At 35.7% G+C, this 19,569-nt stretch overlaps 1 protein-coding gene across 1 annotated transcript in view; it reads left to right on the forward strand.

Moving 5' to 3' along the window:
- The window catches only part of LOC120908614 (translin-associated protein X-like), a 67,342-nt gene extending 48,168 nt beyond the window's left edge, over positions 1 to 19,174 (forward strand). Inside the window, exon 3 of the mRNA XM_040319809.1 lies at positions 18,999 to 19,174. The gene's annotated coding sequence lies outside the window, so the exon portion shown is untranslated. The remainder of the gene's footprint in view (positions 1 to 18,998) is intronic.
- Positions 19,175 to 19,569: the final 395 nt, after the last annotated feature.

The raw sequence follows: 19,569 nt of genomic DNA on the forward strand, positions 1-19,569 counted from the left end.
TTGAGGAATTTACGAGCGGGATTGTTCCTCTTTCCTATGGAGCAATGTATGGTGTTTTTGTGAGCAACGTTTTACTCCGCGTTGAGCGGGATTGCGGCAGCAAACTGCCTTATGGTTTTTGTATTTGCAGCAATTAGTACATATGTTCTTTTGGGTTAGCAGTCTCCATCTCTGCCACACACTGGCTTATCTATGAGCTGTTTGCATTGAATTATTTTATGAGCCCTTCCACATACTAGACAATGATTGTCTATAGATATATATATATATATATATATATATATATATATATATATATATATATATATATATATATATATATATATATATATATATATATATATATATATATATATATATATATATATATATATATATATATATATATATATATATATATATATATATATATATATATATATATATATATATATATATATATACATATGGGGTTGTAAGTGGGCATTAAGACGATGTTCTCGAAATTTCTGACCATTCGCATTTGCTACCAACACTGCCGCTAGGTCCTCGGTTGGTTTCATCCATAACGCTAGATCACTTAATGTGTAAATCTCTTGGCCATGTAAGGTTTTTACGATCCATTTATTTCTAAGATCTGTTGACAGTCGTGCTATCTGCTCGTGTCGCTTAGAAACATCTGATCATTTAAATATTGTGTTCTCCGTAGTAGATTGTTATCCACCATATTGTTCAATGCATTGGGAAACTATAATAAATGTCGAATTTTCTATTGAAATGTGCCGACATGCTGTGCGATCGTTAAGTAAAGACTTGTAGACACTTTCGAGGTGACCGTAAAGTTTTTCTAATCGATAATCTCGATTCGATTCGGTCGATAATTTTCTCAAGATTATCAGGACTTAACATGAGACCACTGACAGATTTTAATGCATTTGCCTTAAGTATCGCTGCAGTCTATTCAGATTCTCCAGTTTTGAAAAGTTTATTGTCTTAGTTGTTTCGTCAAAGGCCGTTTTAGGTCGTCATAGTTTATAATTACCATCAAATTCAGGAAGTTCCATAAGCGTACTTTTGCCGGCAGAAGAAGTAGCAGTTAGTGCACTTACAAGTCTGTCAATATTTTCGGAAAGCGAAATATTTTAGTTAATCTTTACCTTGACCGATTGGTTATAACAAAAAGATTTTTTATTTATAAAAACAGGACTAATCCTGGCTAATGCTAAACTAAGCTACTTCCGACAAATTCTAGACTTAAACTGACTAAACCTATCAATCTAATCTTCCAACTAAACCGCTGGTTGCAGCGGTCTGTTTTCACCGGTCTACGTGTCGCATTTCTCCATTGTCTGCTAGTGGCCGGTGTAGCGTTACGCCGTCGCCTGCTCGTGGTCGATGCGGAATGCAAGTTTGCGTTCTTGCTTCCAGCAAGTCGGTTTATCTCCTCCCTTCTTAAATTACTTTGCCCTCAAAGTATGTTGAGAGCATTGAACGTTGTAAGTTTGCTGACGAAGGTTTCTATGCTAGCAACATCCTGTAGGTTGGTTTTAGCAATTGGAATGCCGAGGCTGATTTTTGTTCTTCTTATTCTGATAATTCAACATAAACTTCCTATGTTTGTTATCATGACGATTGTTGTTAGTGAGGAAATTATTGATCAAACTGATGGTATGTAACTTCTTTCTAAGTGTTATATTATATCTAAGAGTTATATAGTGTTATATTCCGAAGATGTTCGATTAAAGGCTCGTCTTTGATTCCGGCTTTTCAGCGATAAAGCCAGTATGGGTTGAGATGTATGATTTGCCAGTTATGGGAACATCTGTACTGGGAAAAAGTTCTCCATTAATTAAAATATGGCAGTCATGAAATTGTACGAGGTATGTATGACCCATTAAGAATATGATTTATATCGCTGCAATTTGATGAGATTTCGGCAGTGGCATCATTCCATAAGATCAGTTCAGCATCAGTTAGAAAAATAATTATTATCCCTCCTGCAATTGTCTGCGTGCGTAAGCGGAGTGTTATTGTATGGAGTTTATGTATTTTACTGATGTGCATTGTGTGTAAATCTTGTATGTTTGGCTTGTTTAGAATTATTTCAGTTTTACCCAGTTAAGGGTAAGAAGTAGTCTTCTTGGTCTAAACATCAATAAGCGCAGTGAATGTGCTATTAAGGATTTTTACGGTGCAATTGCCGGTTTCGATTAATGTTGGTACTGATATTATTTGTTATTTGTACTGATTGTTGCAAAAGGTACACTCTTCGTTCACATTGAAAACGGTATTTTTATGCTTGGCTACAAATTTAACATCTGTCTCTACTCGTGTGTTGTTTACGGTTAAAGTTTTTTATACGTAAAATGGAAAAAATTGAAATGTGAATTTCTTCTTTAAAATTTAGAAATATTTTCTGATCTTTTAATTTTTGCCATTGTAAAATTGCGGAATTTTCGGAACGGAAATTAAGAAGAATCGGAAGGTGTGCGCTGTTCTGATTCTCGAGAATGCCGTTTTATTCTGACGTTTACGCCTACGATACTTAAATGTTAACGTATGACCGCGAACAAGGTGTTTATGTTTTTTGAGGTGTATTCACATACAACTTTCGGTTTCTACAGCTCGGCCATCCTGATGGCAAATTGGCCTCAATTTTGCCTTTACAACTTTTCACTAGAGTTCTCTTTTTTTGTAAGCGTGGCTTTTCATTCATAGTTCGTCAGTCTCCCGAAAGAGGCACGATCCATCTCCTCAATTTGTCCGACTCCAAAATACCGTCGTAAAGTATTTGTGTCATTTGAATTCCATCTATATCGCGTATTACGTATCTATCATTAGGTAATCGTTTATGGACTATATAAGGACCTTTAAATCTGGCGATGAGCTTGTATTAGCGGTGTTATATATATTTTTGATTACTACAAATTCTCCTTTATTGAACTCCGTAGCGGGACAATGGTGTTTGGCATGCTGTTTTTCATTGGTTTATTGCGATTTTAAAATGTTAGACGAAGCTTCTGCGCGTCTGAGCTGGCAAGGTTTTATTTTTATCGTCTAAATATTCGGTTAAGCCATCTACTGTCGGACCTCGTTGGTTAACACCAAATAATAACATAGAGGGTGAGAAACGAGTAGATGAATGGATAATGTTGTTAAGTGCGTATTCGGTAGATAATGTTTGAACCCAATCTGAATGATCTGTGTGGTTTGACAATTTACTTAATATAGGGCGAATTATACACATGAATGATTCCCCGAGACGATACGAAATTGGAAAAGGCAACTGAGGTGAAGCATGTACCACGATCACTTATTATTCTTTTGGGGCAACTATAATACGAAAAATACTGTTTTAAGCAGTTACACACCTCTCGGATACTAGTAGAAGAAGATGGATATAGTTTAACGAACTTCGTAAATGCGTCATGCTTCGTAAGTCATTTTGACGTAGGAAGTGGTCCGAAATGGTCAATGTGTATTGTATCGAAGGGGTAAGGTTCTTTGGGGATACTATGCAGATTTCGATTATTGTTTTTAACCGGAGCGGAGTAAAGTAAGCACTTTAAACAGTTATTAATGAAATTTGTGATCCTTGTTTTCCTATTGGGAAACCAATAGTTTTGGTCTATTTGATTCAGACATTTTTTACACCGAGATGTCCTACCTGTTCATGAATTGATCGAATCAAATTGTTTATCATTTCCGCCGGTACGTATAGTTGGATAGTTCAATAGTTGGATCTGCGGGTCCCTAGCTTGAGCGACACGTATCGGGAAGTCTATGTCGACATCGTGAATTGCGGCCAAGTGTTCGAGCCGACTTAAAGCGTCTACATGGCTCACTGATGTTCCGGGACGATGTTGAATCGTGTAGTTGTAGTTCTCTAGAAAAAGCGACCATCGTGCTATTTTAGCCGAAGCATTTTTATTCTTCAAAGTTTCTACTAAAGAATTGCAATCTGTTACGATCTTGATGGGAACGCCATGTACATATGCAAGAAATCGCTTGAGCGCATAAATTACGGCTAAGGTTTCGAGCTCTCATAGCTATGTAACTTAGCTTCATCGGCCGAAGTGGTATTTGAGAAATATGAAATAGGGTGATATTTACCATCATCCTGTTTTTGTAAAAGTACGGAACCGAATGCTAAAGAGCTTGCATCACAGTGAAGCTCCGTTTCACGCTTTGGATCATATATGTAAAGTTCTCTTTATTGACGTGAAATCTATTCTACAAAGGTTGTACATCGACTGAGCTTTGTTTCCCGAATTCTCTCGTTTTTATAGTTCATCATACCATCAGGGTTGTCGAACCCATTTTTCAATTCACATATATGGAAGGTACTGGAGCTTCGATCAATTTGTCTCTTAGTGTTTCAAAAGCCTTTTGCAATTGTTGTCAAATACAAATGGGGCTTTGGTTTTTAAAAGAATGGTCAGTGGTTTAGCAATAGTTGAAAAATTGGGAACAAATCTACGAAAGAATGAAAATAAACCTATGCATTGTTGAACTTGTTTTACATTTTGCGGAATAAGATAATTCTTAATTGTTTTAACATGGTGATCACTAGGACATATACCTGAGGGGCTGGTTTTATATCCTAAATAATCCAACTCGTTGTATGCAAATTTGCATTTGTCCAAGCGTAGTTCTAGCCCATTTTCACGTAGTGTACGTAAAACATCTCCCACTAATTGAAAATGTTCATCAAAGTCTTTCGAAGCATTAAGAATATCATCAATATAGACGACTAATTTTTCGCTTTCAATGAATTTTTTAAAAATCGTATTTATAAACCGCTGAAATTCAGCTGGGGCATTTTTTAGGCCAAATGGCATACGAGTATATTCGTATTGGCCGTCAGTGGTGACGAAAGCCGTGTACTGAATTGAGTCTTCGTGCATTTGCACTTGATGAAAGCCACTCTTAAGGTCGAGTAGTGTAAAATATGTTTTGTTTCCTAAATACTCAAGGCATGTTTCTATTAAAGGGAGTGGATAGTTATCGCGAATGGTAATTTTATTTAGCGTTCGATAGTCGACACACTTACGAATCTCTCCGTTTTTTTTCTTACCAGTACCAGTGCCGAGGCGTAAGGTGAATTGCTAGGTCGTATTATATTCTTTTTCAAAAGGTCTTTCACTATTTCTTTTATGAGTCACTGGTAGGATTTGTTCTTCTGGAAAGTTTAGGTAATTGTTAACCACGATTGAATTAATGACAATGCTTTGTTCTTTAGATAATTGTTTACCTATTTTTATCGCGCTCATCGTTTCATCGTTCATATCTATCGAACATATTTCAAGAAAAACTTTGGTAAATGATTTCTCATGCTTAGATTGGTCTAACGCTAATATGGAATTTTCAGAAATTTTGGAATCAGATAATAGATCTCTCCCAACTATCATAGATAACGACATGGACATGGTTTTTCGACAAAATGGACCGTTTTGTAAACTGACAGGATCTCCCCCCCCCCCTGCTGTGTGTGTGCGTGTGTGCTGGTGATGCTGGTGTATGGTTAGAAGATTTATCCACAAAATTTTATCATTCTTGATTGAGCCACTTTTGCCGGTGGAAGGGCAGGAAGGTACGACCGACAAAGGACGGCATGCGGTTGAAATGATCAACAAGAAACATGCTCGTGTTTGTGCCACATAAGGCGACATGCAAATCGCAGTCATCGCACTAACGAACGTACCCGAAGCCAATGAAGAGAGAGAAAGAAGAGGAAAAAATAAAGACAACGATCCGCTTGGAGAAACTACTTGGAGTATGTAGTTTTGTTTTTGGAAGCTTTTAGCACTACCGGAATCAAAAAGACATGTTATGTTAAACCATGAGCTCCAAACTTTAGTTCCCTTTAAAGCGACACTTACCTCCTGATAGGCATCGAGCTGCAGAACGTTTCCATTATCCGCGTCATCTACATTCGGTGTCTCATTTTCGTTGCTCTGAACTGCGGCTGCTGTTGGTTGTCGTCTAACTACGTCGGGACAGTTACGGATGATGTGAGATGTACTGCCGCATCGGAAGCAGGAACCCAAGGCTCGACGAGGTTTAGTACATTGTGATGAATGGTGTCCAAAATCTGAGCAGTTGTAACAATGAGGTGTTTCTGTTGGCGCCTGTTTCGGGGCCACTAATCTCGGAACATTTGAGTAGTGGGCAGAAGGAATGCGGCGTTCTATATTTTTACACATCAATAAATGTGTTTCACAGCGCTTAATGTTGTCGATCAGATCGTATATGTTGCTGTAGTTCTTTTGTGACGAGACTATCGTAGAGAGGATCACGGGATAGTCCTCTAATGGCGTAAGTGATAATAGCATCGTCACTCACATTGCCTGACTTCCCCAACGCGTTAACCCGATACACGTAACTTGTATATGATTCGGCGGACTTTTTGTAAGCTGCGGCTAGTTGGCTGTGAATCACAGCGTCATTGCAGCAATCGCAATCGGGAAACGCCTTTGTAATTTCAACAGCAAATTCGTCGAAAGTTTTAATCGTGTGACGAAACCCATTATACCACTCATTGATCGCACCGGTTAAGCGGCTACCTGCATACAAAAGCGTCGTTCGATCTTGCCACTCGTATAGTTCGCTATTTTAGCGGATTGTGTCAATCCATCGGTTGATACCGAGACCCTCCGAAAATTCTGGTATCAGATGTTTAAGCTCGTCAGGGTATACCAATCTGCCGCTTTCCACTTTCACTTGTCGCTGTTCCATTTCCTTGATTTTCTCGCGTAGTGCAAATAGTTCCCATCGATGAAAATCGTTTTCAGCCAAGCTGCCATCTTTGGGAGGAACGATTTTCTCTTTCACCGAAATGGCGGCTGGCTCCTCGTGTTTTCTATTGTTCGTCACTACGGCGTCATCAATACGTGGGTTCTGGGAACTGGAGCTGTTTGACGATCGTTCCTCAATTTTCATCCCCGGTTCACATTGTTGGTATAAGTTGCGAAGATGTTGAATAGTTGCCGAGGGGGGCACTTCGATACCAGCAGCTTGCAAGGCACATAATAACTCATCTTTTGTAGGCATTTTGTTGCGTAAAATGACTTCGTATCCCACTTCTGAGTTATAAAATTGCGGAATTTTCGGAACGAAAATTAAGAAGAATTGGAAGGTGTGCGCTGTTCTGATTCTCGAGGACGAATGCCGTTTTATTCTGACGTTTACGCCTACGATACTTAAATGTTAACGTATGACCGCGAACAAGGTGTTTGTGGTGTATTCACATAAAATTTTTGGTTTCTACACCATATATATTCCGTTTAATTTGATGTTAGAATGTTTTTGTTTATGATGTTAGACCGAGCAAAGGTGGTCTGTTCTTCTACGTCTTCGGGCAGTTGTATAATAATATCAATGTTTAGAAAAAGGTTTACTTGTTCAGTTTTTACGACTTTAATCTGATTATTCATCTGATTTTCAATTTTTTTAGAGTTTGTGTTATTTTGTACACTGATATTTCTATTTCTATGATTTTGTTTTCTGAATGTTCTAAGTGTTCTAGGTTGCTGTTTATTATGTTCAGATCTTCTTGATTTGTATTTCCTGCAATATTTTTTATAATTGTTCCTAAGCCGTTTATAATACCTCTCTTTTGTTTTCTGGGTCTTATATTTACTAATTTCTTACAAGCTGATGAATTTTGTAATCTTAAGTGTCCTTAAGATGATTAGTTCTTTTTTTGTAAGTAGTTAAGGTTAGTCTCTATTTTTGCTAAATTTATAGTATGTATTACTCTATGGTATCCTATTTTTATTTTTGCTGTTCCGATATTTTTTTTGCGAATTTTCTATCTTCTCTATAAATTGTTGCAGTTAGAAGTTTTGAATTTGTTAAGACTATTATGAGGAGAAGAATTATTCCAAATTTAATTTTAAACTTTTATGCTCTGTAAGGATGAGAATTGATTTAAATGGTATGTAAAGTTTTCCGTTTTCTTTTCAATTTTGATTTGTGAATTTTTCTTCCATTTTGGTATAAAATAAAAAGTTCCTCTTTTTGCTTAATTCTTTCTTCAAGGTCTTCAGGGATAGGATCTTCGTTTTTAAAGCCAAAAAATAGTTCTTTAGGGATTATGTTAGCTTGAGAATGTATCGAATCATTGTAGATTGAGATAGCCAAATTAATTTTTGAAGTTGTTGATAAATTTTTAGTAGAACCTCGTAGTGAGAGTATGTTGTGCAATACTCTTATTGTTCTTTAGACAATTTCTATTGTTCCATTTGAAGAGGATTTACCAACACTTGTGTAATGAAATTCAACGTTATTTTCTTCGAACATACAGCTATTTGTTGTTTTATTTTGTTGTCGCCGACTTTGTAACTACCGAATGGTCACTACGTTAGCCTCATGCTGATTTATTATGCTGATTCTTGTGATGTTTCGGTGGTTGTGCTTAGTTACGCACCTAGTTGCCGTTCTATTCCACTCATGGTGTTTATTCTTATTACTTTACACACATTCACCGCGTGTTTTCGGCGGTCGTGCTGGTTTACGCACCTTGTTGCCGATCTAATCCACGCACGGTGCTGATTCTTACTATTTTACGCACATTCACTCGCCGTATTTCGGCGGTCATGCGTAGTTACACACTTTATTGCCGTTCTATTTTAATCATGGTGCTAGTTTCTGTTTAGTCGGTTTTGATTTGAACCATAGTTGTTTTGATTGTTCCTATTCTGGTTTCCTTGGTTTCTAGGATAGCTTCTACTGTAGTGTTGTATATTTATGTTAAGGACATTAGTAGTTCTGTTTGTTTCTTCACTTTCATTCTCCATTACTTTCTGTGCTGCATCGGTTATTGTTGCAAAAGCATTTGCCTTCAACTGTATTTTAATTTCAGAGTTTGCTACCTTTTCTTTAAGTGTGTCGATACCTGTTTTAATTACCATATCGTTAGCAATTTTTTCTGGTATTCCTTGTTTAAGATAAATTACCTTTAGTTTTTCTGAAAGCAGTTCGACCTAATTGCAAATTGATTGTGCATCCTTTGTTTTTATGGATTTTAGTTTTGCTATTACTTTATCAGGTGTTGTTTTTTCTTCATATCTTCTCTTGATATCACTGATTAATTCTTTAAAAGTCGTTATATTGCTAGGTAAACCCTATTCTAGCCTTACCAGTCAGTCTGGTTCTTATGAATTTTACGAGCATTTCTTCATGGTTTGGATTTAACTCGAACAATAGCGTGGAAGCGTCCTCAAATGCATTAAAGGTATCGTGTGACCCGTCATATGTGGGTGCAAGCCTGTGGCTGTTTTAATATCAAAATTAGCCATTTTAATTTTTTTATGCAGCTTTAGTAAGACTAATATGATCGGAGCTAAGAGTTTAAATGATAATCTACTGGTTGTTAACAGTGTTAAATTGAAATTTTTATCCTCTGAGCTATTAGTGGAAAAATCAAAGGACTTGTTACGCGAGTCGTCATTGGTTTTTGATGTACCCATAGCAATTATATTTTGTAGCAATTTTTAATGCATTAGAAGTTTTGCTAAATTCTGATAGTTTGTTAAAAGTATCTTTATATCTATTTTTTTCGATGTCTTTTTGAATATCTTTAAATGTTTCTTCAGCTTTAATTCTTAGTTGTGTTCTTGAGCAAGTTCTTTGTTTAGGGTCCTGTATTTTTTTAAATATATAGTTATGCGAGGGACATATTAAGTCTTATAAAAAAAACATTTATTTTTCTTAATCAACCTAATGCGTCTATCGCTGGTGAGTTACAATTCTGAACTGCCTTAAACTCCCTAGTCCTAACTAACTCGAGCCTAAGCCTATTGCGCCGATGTTTCACGATGTCATCTTCGGGCGGATGTTCTACGACGGTTGTGTTCGGGCGGATGCTCCACGACGGTTGTCTACGGGTAGATGCTGGTGATCGCTGCTCCATCGGGCATGGCACATTTTATGCTAGCTCAGCATAAAATGTGTTCTGCGATGTTTCGCTGTGCCGAACCATGGGAGGGTGCTATGATGATCTTGTGGTGTGGTTCTCGCGAGAGGAAGTAGATGTCTGCTTTGCTTCCGTTTAGCTGGAACTACACCCTATGTGTGTAACATAACTCCTCCGGGGGTAGATTGAAGTTCGTCCTCGAAGTTCTCGCTGGGTGGTGTCTTCTTGACTTTGCGCGATCTTCTGATGATTGCTGATTCAATGGTGATATTCGTGTATTTTCTTGTTTTTATGTACACGAATACAATGATCGTCAGTATTGCTATTGTAATGGTTATGCTTCCAAATATTGTGAAAGTAATTTTCACATGAGAATACTGCTTTAATGCGATATGTTCGAGATGTTTTCTGTTGGAAATCATTTCATTTTGGATTTTTGTAATGTTTGTTGTTTCTATGATATTCCAATTTACTGTAAGGTTGGGGAAAGCTCCTAGTACTTCTCTTGCACTTGTTGTTGTTTCTTCTGACGTGAAGGTGTGGTTATCAATTGATATTGTGCAATTATTGAATGTAAGAATGAAGTTCCCGTTAAGTATTCGATCGTGCGGTCCACAGTTCGATTTTACTTGCGAATTTTTTACGTTATTCAGCAAGATTTTATTGTTCGTAACGAGAGTGACCATTGTTTTGTCGTCTTTAATAGCTTGGCAGTTGCTTTCTTTGCCATCTAATATTGGCATGAGGCAGGTGTCTTTGAACGGTTTTGTGTATTCGCCTAGCTGCACCAAGTCGAATGGTTTGTTTGTTAAAAATATTCCTTGTTTGCTCGTAATGATGTATTGTGGTATGTTAACTATAGTTGAATCGTTTAAGGTGAGCGGTACGATTTGGAATATTTTACAATTATTTTCGACTTTGGGAATTTCCAATATGTAAAACAACATCTTTTCTTTTATAGCAATTTTTGGTATTGCGTATTTCAAGGCTTCTTCTGGAAATTGCGTTTGAATACCTTGGTTGTTGATTATCGTTTCGATAGCAAGTATCTCGTTAATGGATAGCAGTTTACTATTCGTTAGTTGTATACGTGTTCGTAGGATTGCATCTTCTATGTCTTCTAAAATGCGGTTAGTTGCATCCATGTATACTAGTAAAGTAATTGCATCTATTTCTTGTAACAATAGCTTTTCTTTAGTTGAGTGTTTTTCTATCAGCAAGTTGATCGTTACAGTCATTTCGGCAATTTTGTTATTAATAACATTGTTAATGTTGATTTGTGCATTGTTTTCACTGATCAGGTCGTTTAGTGTTTTGTTGATGATTCGAAGGTCTTCGGCGTCTGGTGTACCCGCAAGCCATTTCCATGCTGATCCTAGCATATCCCAACGCTTGTGACGGTTTCTTGAAGGCGCTAGCTGGTTAAGTCTATCTTTGATTTCCTTACTCCTTTCTATTATTAAGTTTGATATAGGGAGTTTCTTATTGACTTTTCTTGCTATCTCTTCAAATTTAATTACATTGTGTTCGATATTTGTCATATTGATTGGATGTATGATTTTCATTATACCGTTTTGAATTTTACATTCTTGCTTCTCTATGAGTAGTACGGGATCCTGATTGAGATTCCTGATTTGGAGAGATGCACCATGAACGTAAGTTATTAGGATGGTCATCAATATTAGTTTTTGCATCTAAAAAGATAAAGATTTTATTCGTTTAATTTTGTTTTTGTTTCTTTTGATATTCTTAAAATTTTTAAACGTTCTTGTGTTATTTTGTAAAACTTTTGTTGGATTTGCCCTGGGGTCTAACTTTTTCCTAATGTTTGGTTTAACATAAACTTCATTGTTTTCTTCAAGGTCTGGGGGTTCTTCTTTTTGTTCATTTCGCTTGATTTGGATTAGTTTAGCATTTTCTAAGTTTTCTTTTACTTTCTTGAATAACTCCTGAATATTTTCATTTCGCCTGTTTGTTTGGTTAAAAACAATTTCATTTGGGGTAAATTTTGTTGACGAATGTACCGAGCTATTATATAAAGATACTGCTAACAGTATTTTTTCTTCGGTATTTAAATCGGGAAACTTGTGTTTATTTGTGTTAAATACCTCGATGATTGTGGAATGAGTTTTTCTACTTGACCATTTGATTCTGAGCAAGAGGCATAAACTAATTCAACATTCAGGTTAGCTAAATAGTTTTGAAGTTGTATAGATCTGAAGGTCGTCTCATGATCTGTTACTATTTGTGTAGGGATTTCGTATGTTGAAAAATATTGTGCTAATGCATTTTTAACATCGGTTAGATTTTTCGTTTCGATTTTTATAAGTTGAGCATGTTTTGAAAATGAATCCACTAGTGAAAGGAAGTTTTTATTATCGATTTGAAAAATATCCATGTGAACGCGTTGAAACGGTGTTTCAGTTACTGGTCTAGGGGATAATTTTATATTGTATGGTTTCCTTTCATATTTATGTATATTACAGATTCTACATAAATTGCATACTTTTTTGATTTTGGATATCATTTTGGGGAAAAAATAAGCTCTTTTTAATTGATTTTCAACTTCAGTTATTCCTCTATGAGCTCTATCATGTTCTTTGGAAACAATAGCGTCTTGTCTGTTTTCATTGGTTACATCTTGTACAATTTTCTGAGTGAGAACAAAATGTCCTTTTGATTAAAAAATTTACGGTATACAGACTGTACCAATGGAATTATCTCTTCCGGTGCCATTATTGCAGATTGTTTATTGTTGTGAAAAGCTATCAGTTTTTCTTTAATATCTGATTCATCAAATTGAGGTTTACAGATAACTACTCTTCGAAAATTAGGAAAGGGACTTTCTGTAATTGTTGAATCGATATGAGAAATTTTAAATATTATTTGGTTACGATAATTATTAATGGGTCTTTCTGAAAAGTGAATGAAATAGTTGTCAGAAGTTTCAGCTGAATGAACTGTATCTGAATCACTTTCGGATGTTGGTGGGTTATTATGTTGAGAATCTGAAATGGAATTTGTTTCGTTAGCATTCATATCCATTGTGAGATGGTTCTTCCGTTCTTCAAGTGGTGCCTTGTTTTTGTTTCTGAAAGACAGGAAATGGTATTAGTTTCATCTTTTCGACTCAAAGCGTCAGCAACAACGTTTGCTTTTCCTTCTTTGTATTGTATATCGTAGTCAAAGTTTTCTAGTTCCAATCTCCATCTAAGAATTTTAGTATTTCTGGTGGAAGTTTTAATAAATGTCAACGGTTTGTGATCCGTTATCAATGTGAATTTTTGACCATAGAGATATGGATAGTATTTATTTACTGCCCAAATTATTGCTAAGGCTTCTTTTTCTGTTGTAGAATAATTATTTTCTGTTTTATTTAATGATCTGCTTGCGAATGCAATTGGTCGTTCTATTTTGTCTTGTACTTGTGATAGTACTGCTCCTAATGCATAGTTGCTTGCATCCGTCGTTAGGATAAATGGTAGGTTGAAGTTAGGGTATGAAAGTATTTGGTCCGATGTCAAGATGTTTTTAAGTTTCTCGAATGCTTGTGTGTAATTTGTATCTTTAACATTTACTGTTTCTTCTTTTTTTAGGTATTGTGTCAAAGGTTTGGCAAGTTTCGAAAAGTCTTTAATAAAACGTCTGTAATATCCTATCAGTCCAAGGAATTGTTTAATTTCTTTCTGGTTGGTTGGGAGTTTCCAGTTTTTATTTTTTCTATTTTAGTTGGGTCTGGTTTTATCCCTTCTGCTGTTATTACATGTCCTAGGAATTCTGTTTCTTTTTTTAAGAATTCACATTTATCAAGCTGAATTTTCAAATTAAATTCAGATAATCGTTTCAATATAATTGAAATATTTTGCAAATGATGTTTTAAATTGTTACCAGTGATTATTATGTCATCTAAATAGACATAACAAAATTTTCCTATAAATTCTTGAAGTATGTTATTCATTGCTCTTTGGAATGTGGCAGGAGCGTTTTTGAGACCAAAAGGCATTCTTGTAAATTCAAAATGACCTTTGTCTGTAGAAAAAGCGGTTTTTGCACTGTGTTTTGGATCCATTTCGATTTGATGAAATCCAGATTTCAAATCTAGTGTTGTGAAATATTGTGATTTTCCTAGACTATCTAAAATGTCTTCGATTTGTGGAATAGGAAATTTATCATCGATGGTTTTTTCATTAAGTTTACGATAATCTATGACGACTCTAATTTTCTTTTTACCAGAAGCGTCTGTTTTTTCGGTACAACCCAAATTGGTGACGAATATGGACTTGATGAGGGCTGTATAACACCTGTTTTTAGCATTTCTTGAATCTGTTCCTCTACATCTTTTTAAAGTGATGAGGATATCTGTAAGTTTTTGTGTAGGTCGGCATATTATCATTAGTGATAATTTTATGTTTTACAGCTGTAGTGCAGGTCAGCTTTTCGTTTTCCCGTAGTAAAACATTTTTGTTTTCGAGAATGATTTGATATAATTTTTCTTTTCGAAATTTGAAAGGTGGCTTGTGCGAATAATTTTATCTAGAGTTTTTCATTGATAGCATCGTTATATTCTATTGGAATAGGAGTTATAGTTTCAAAATTATTAACGTTGATATTAAGTTCTTTGTCATAGGATTTTATTTTCTTTTTACTGCTCAGGATTTTAACTATAGTTTTGTTGTCACTGGCATTGTAAAGACCTGGTTCAATAACGGTGTCATTATCAAATTTTTGGAAGGTTGGGACTAGCCAATCTCCGTCTGTATTTGTTTTTACTTCGATGTTATGTGAGTATAGTTTTTTTGCCGGATAATATTTTTTAAATGGTATTTCAATATTTTCAATTTCTAGTTGTTCTTTTTGTAATTAATAATGGCATTGTTTCTAGCCAAATATTCGGATCCTAAGATTCCGTCGAAAAAGTGATGGAAGTTTAGTTCATAATAGGTTTGGCAAGGAAGGTTATAGCCAATAAGATTTGCTTTGCCTTTCTTCTCAATGGTGAGCTTTCCTGAAATATTTTTTATCGTTATATTTTCAGTACTTTTGCAATTTCTTACTATTCCTGGGCGAATGACATTTTTGTTCGCTCCAGTGTCTATTAATATTTTTATGGTTTGTTGGGTCACACTGTTTTGACTTGTTAGGTAAGGAAGGTAGTCTACGTTTTTTCTGGGTTTATTTTTCCCCAACAAAAATTTATGTCGATATTTTCTTCTTCATCTGATTCCGAATCAGACGGTACTTCGTTGGAGCACACTTCATTGTTATGAAGTTGCTTCCGGTTGAGGGTCAACTTACTTTTAGTTGATTCCACTTCCATGGGTTGTGGAAATTTTTCTTTTTTGCTCTCATATTTTTCGTTGCCATGATTTGGTGAATATCTATCTCTCGTTTTATATTCTTGATTTTTGGGTTTTTGAATCTGATTTTTGGATTGAGATGGTTGTGTCGAATCGATACGATTCGCGACATTTTCCGAACATTTAAATTTGCATACGAAAGCGTATGCTGCTTCCAAATCCTTGGGAGTAGCTGCTTGCGCATAACCGAAATAAGGTTGTTTTAGGCCAGCTAAAAATGCTGCTAAACCATCCTCTTCAATAAAATCATTTATAGCGTCCCAATTTTTTCGATATTTCTCGTTCTGTTTAGCTTGGGTTTTTATACTTTGCATGATCTCATTGATTTTATTGTAATATTTGTGAATGCTCATATTATCAGTCATTTTAGTTTGCCAAAGTTGACTTTTATAATAGGTAATCTCTTGTCGATCTCCTAAGGCGTTTAAGAGAATCTCTTTTATTCCTAGAAAAGTATTAGGGTTTCCAGCAAGACAAATTATATCTTTTGCTCTTCCTTCTATTTTATTTATTACGGCTGTAACAAATATTGACATTTGTTGTTCTGACACGATGCCATGAAAAATCTGTAAGGTGCTTTCGGCTGTGTTTAGCCATGATGCTAATTGTTTTCTATTACCGTCGAATTTCGGTAATGATTTTATCGGGTCAGGGATTTTGCATAGAGATTCGTATGAGTCCAATCTTAGTTCTCCTGTCGTTTGTCTCGATTGATTAGCTTGCAAATCCTGCACAACTTGTCGCAGAGCAAGAATTTCATTTTGCAATGATTCCATTTCCATTTCGTTTAAGTTCAACGAATTGACTAATGGAATATCCGATTTAAGTGGAATATGTGAATACTCTTCGGAGTGTTCCGAACTAGAGTTTTCCGTATCCGAATCGGTGTTGCCAAGTTTTTTACTGAACAGTTCCCTTGCTTTCCTTAGAGCGTTTTGTGTTTTGGGTAACTTCGGCATTAACTTGTTTTGTTTTATCTGGTATCGCGGGCCCTATCTGGTAGTACTCCCTACGATGTCGCAAATTTCGTCTATCTTGTAGTGCGAAAATTGTGTAAAAGTAACACCTATCTAATAGTATGTATACTTTCTACTTGCACGGTCTATCTGGTAGTGCCTTGCAAGGACGTGAATGTCACAAACTTTAACGAGTCAATATATCACGTCTATCTGGTAGTGCGCATACACATTAACTTTTTAAACTTGTACACTCGCGATTTCGTTGTAAGTAATTGTCACTTCACTTTACACTATTTCCGTGGGCCCTATCTTGTAGTTCTCCCACGAAAGCTTCACCTATCTGGTAGTATGAATTCGTGCACAGAAATAAACAAAATACTTACGTTATTGCTGTCGTGTCGCGGGTTCGTGCTAACTTTGCCAGTTACTGGATACTTGAAGCGCGGGGGATCCTCTACTCCTCGGCGGAAATTATTTCCTTTGGTGCTCTGGATGCTTTTGCGGGATCGCTTCGACGAAATTTATTAGGTTCCGCCTTTCCACTTGTTACACTTTAAGCATTTAACACTCCGGACGGCTGCGCCAGTTATGCGAGGGACATATTAAGTCTTATAAAAAAAACATTTATTTTTCTTAATCAACCTAATGCGTCTATCGCTGGTGAGTTACAATTCTGAACTGCCTTAAACTCCCTAGTCCTAACTAACTCGAGCCTAAGCCTATTGCGCCGATGTTTCACGATGTCATCTTCGGGCGGATGTTCTACGACGGTTGTGTTCGGGCGGATGCTCCACGACGGTTGTCTACGGGTAGATGCTGGTGATCGCTGCTCCATCGGGCATGGCACATTTTATGCTAGCTCAGCATAAAATGTGTTCTGCGATGTTTCGCTGTGCCGAACCATGGGAGGGTGCTATGATGATCTTGTGGTGTGGTTCTCGCGAGAGGAAGTAGATGTCTGCTTTGCTTCCGTTTAGCTGGAACTACACCCTATGTGTGTAACATAACTATATGTTTCAAAATTTCGAATTTATCGCTTATAGTATTCATTCCTTTTTCATATTGTTTTCAATTACTTCCTATTTCCTAGCTTTAAAAACCCATTTGATTACATTTTAAAGTTACAATACCTTAATGGAATATGCGACGTGCATTTTGTTGCTGCTGATTCTACGATGTATTTATACCGGTGCTTGGAGTTTAATCGGTGCTTGGTGTTTACTCGATGTTTGATGTGAATTTCTACGATGTCATCAGTCTTCTCTAGATGTCTTGTCGGGGTTGGAACACTTTGCATAATATTCAGACATAAAATAAAAGTATGACAAAAAACCTTTCCAACGAAACATAGATGATCATAATCTGACCAGAATTCACTAAAATATGATGGTTTATGTTCCGTCGAAAAATAGCTTAAATTTGGATCAACAATCATAAAGTTGATTTAAGTTTGAGCTGAGTTTAAGATAAAAAGTGAAATATTTTGTTTTAACTAAGCTTAAGTATGTATCTTAATTTTAAGTGGCTTTACACTGAGTCAGGCATATTTTCTTCTTCGACCGGAGAGTGCCTCCGACTATTAAGAAACGAGCGATTCTGAGGTTGTGTTTAAATGCGATTTCTTTTAGGTTCTGATCTCTTATATACTATTAAGTTGCTGATCGTATATAGGCCAGCTAACTGTAACTATGACTATTTTGATAACATGTTTTTGTTTATACTTTATGCGACATGTACATAAGGTTTATGAATTGCGTAAGGTAACTTCCTCGTTTTAGCTGTGAGAAAGGTTTGCTAGAATATGACTCTTATGTTTTCGTTAATGATCTAGATACAAAATTTATGAGTTTATTATTTCCGATTTCACCCTGTAACAAAACTGCTCCTAAAGCGTAATTTGAAGCATCCGTTGTCAACACAAATGGCTCGGTATAATAAGGATAATTTAAAATATCAGAACAGGTTAAGTTTAAGTTTTTCAAAACAGTATATTTGTTTGGGTGTTAAAATAATTTCTTTGTTCGGTGAAGGGGTTTCTCACCTCTATATATATTAGTAAATGGTTTTACTATTTTTGTATAATCTTTGGCAAATTGTCTATGATAGTTCATCAAACCTAACAATGATCTTAGCTATTTCATATTAGTAAATCGACGAACATTTTGAAACGTTTAAATCTTTTTTGGATTCGGTTTTACTCCTTCGTGGATTATAATGTGACAGAGGAATTCTACTTCGTGTCGAGCGAATTATGTGTACCTTTAGATTGGCTGAGTTCAATGATTTCATTTTCCCTAAATTTTCAAGACGTTCATCAAGGGGTTTTCCTAGAACAATTACATCATCTATATAGATGTAGCATATATTACCAATATAATCTCTTAAAACATAGCCTAATGCTCTTTGAAAAATTGCAGGGTTATTTTTTAACTCAAATGGCATTCTATTATATTCCTACTTTCCATTATTTACGGTGAATGCTTTTATTCAATATCCTTTTCATACATTTTTATTTGGTGTAAACCAGATGCTAGGTCTAGAGTTGAAAAATATCTATGACCTCTCAATTGTTCTAATATGTAAGAAATCTCGCACATTGGCTAGCGATCACTCAAAGTTTGTTCTATAATCAACGTCCATTTTGAATTTCTTTTGACCTGAAGAATAATTTTTCTTTGGAACTGTCCCAGCTGGAGAGGTCCAAGCAGATCTCGATGGTCATATGATACCATCCTCGAGTATTTTTTTATTTGAAGATTTTTTTTTAATTTTTTAATTTTTCAGATGATGATTTCCCGAACTGCTCCTACGACTGCTATGTCATCGACGTATACAAAAATGCATTCTGTCGTGAGGCTACTGCCATGGCTATTGTCATCATTCGTTGAAAACTATTTGGTGAAATGTTCAATCCAAACGGTAATCATTTAAATTGATAGTGACCACCTGTGCTTGAAAAAGCTGTATACTTTTTTGACGATTTGATGATATCCTGACTTAAGATTTAATGTTCTAAAGCATTTAGCTCGTCCTAGTTGATCTTATATGGAGTCTACTTTAGGTAATGGAAATTTATCAGGGAGCAACTTTTTGTTAAGCTGTCTAAAATCTACTATCAATCTCCATTTTTTCTCCTGTGTGGATTTTTTCGGTACCAGTAAGATAAGTGAATTGTAATGTTACACCGAGTGTTCTATTACATAATTTTGAAGCATTTTCTTGGTTTGCTTTTTGATTTCTGGTCCTTGGTTCAAGGTGGACAAACTTAAATGTTATTTTTCTTTCTATGAAAGTGGATTTTTATAAGAGAAAAAAATTTATTTGTTTGTTTTTTGTAAAAGAAGATTTTTTTTAT

This window comes from Anopheles arabiensis, chromosome 2 (assembly GCF_016920715.1).
Source record: "Anopheles arabiensis isolate DONGOLA chromosome 2, AaraD3, whole genome shotgun sequence".
NCBI classification, from domain to species: domain Eukaryota; kingdom Metazoa; phylum Arthropoda; class Insecta; order Diptera; family Culicidae; genus Anopheles; species Anopheles arabiensis.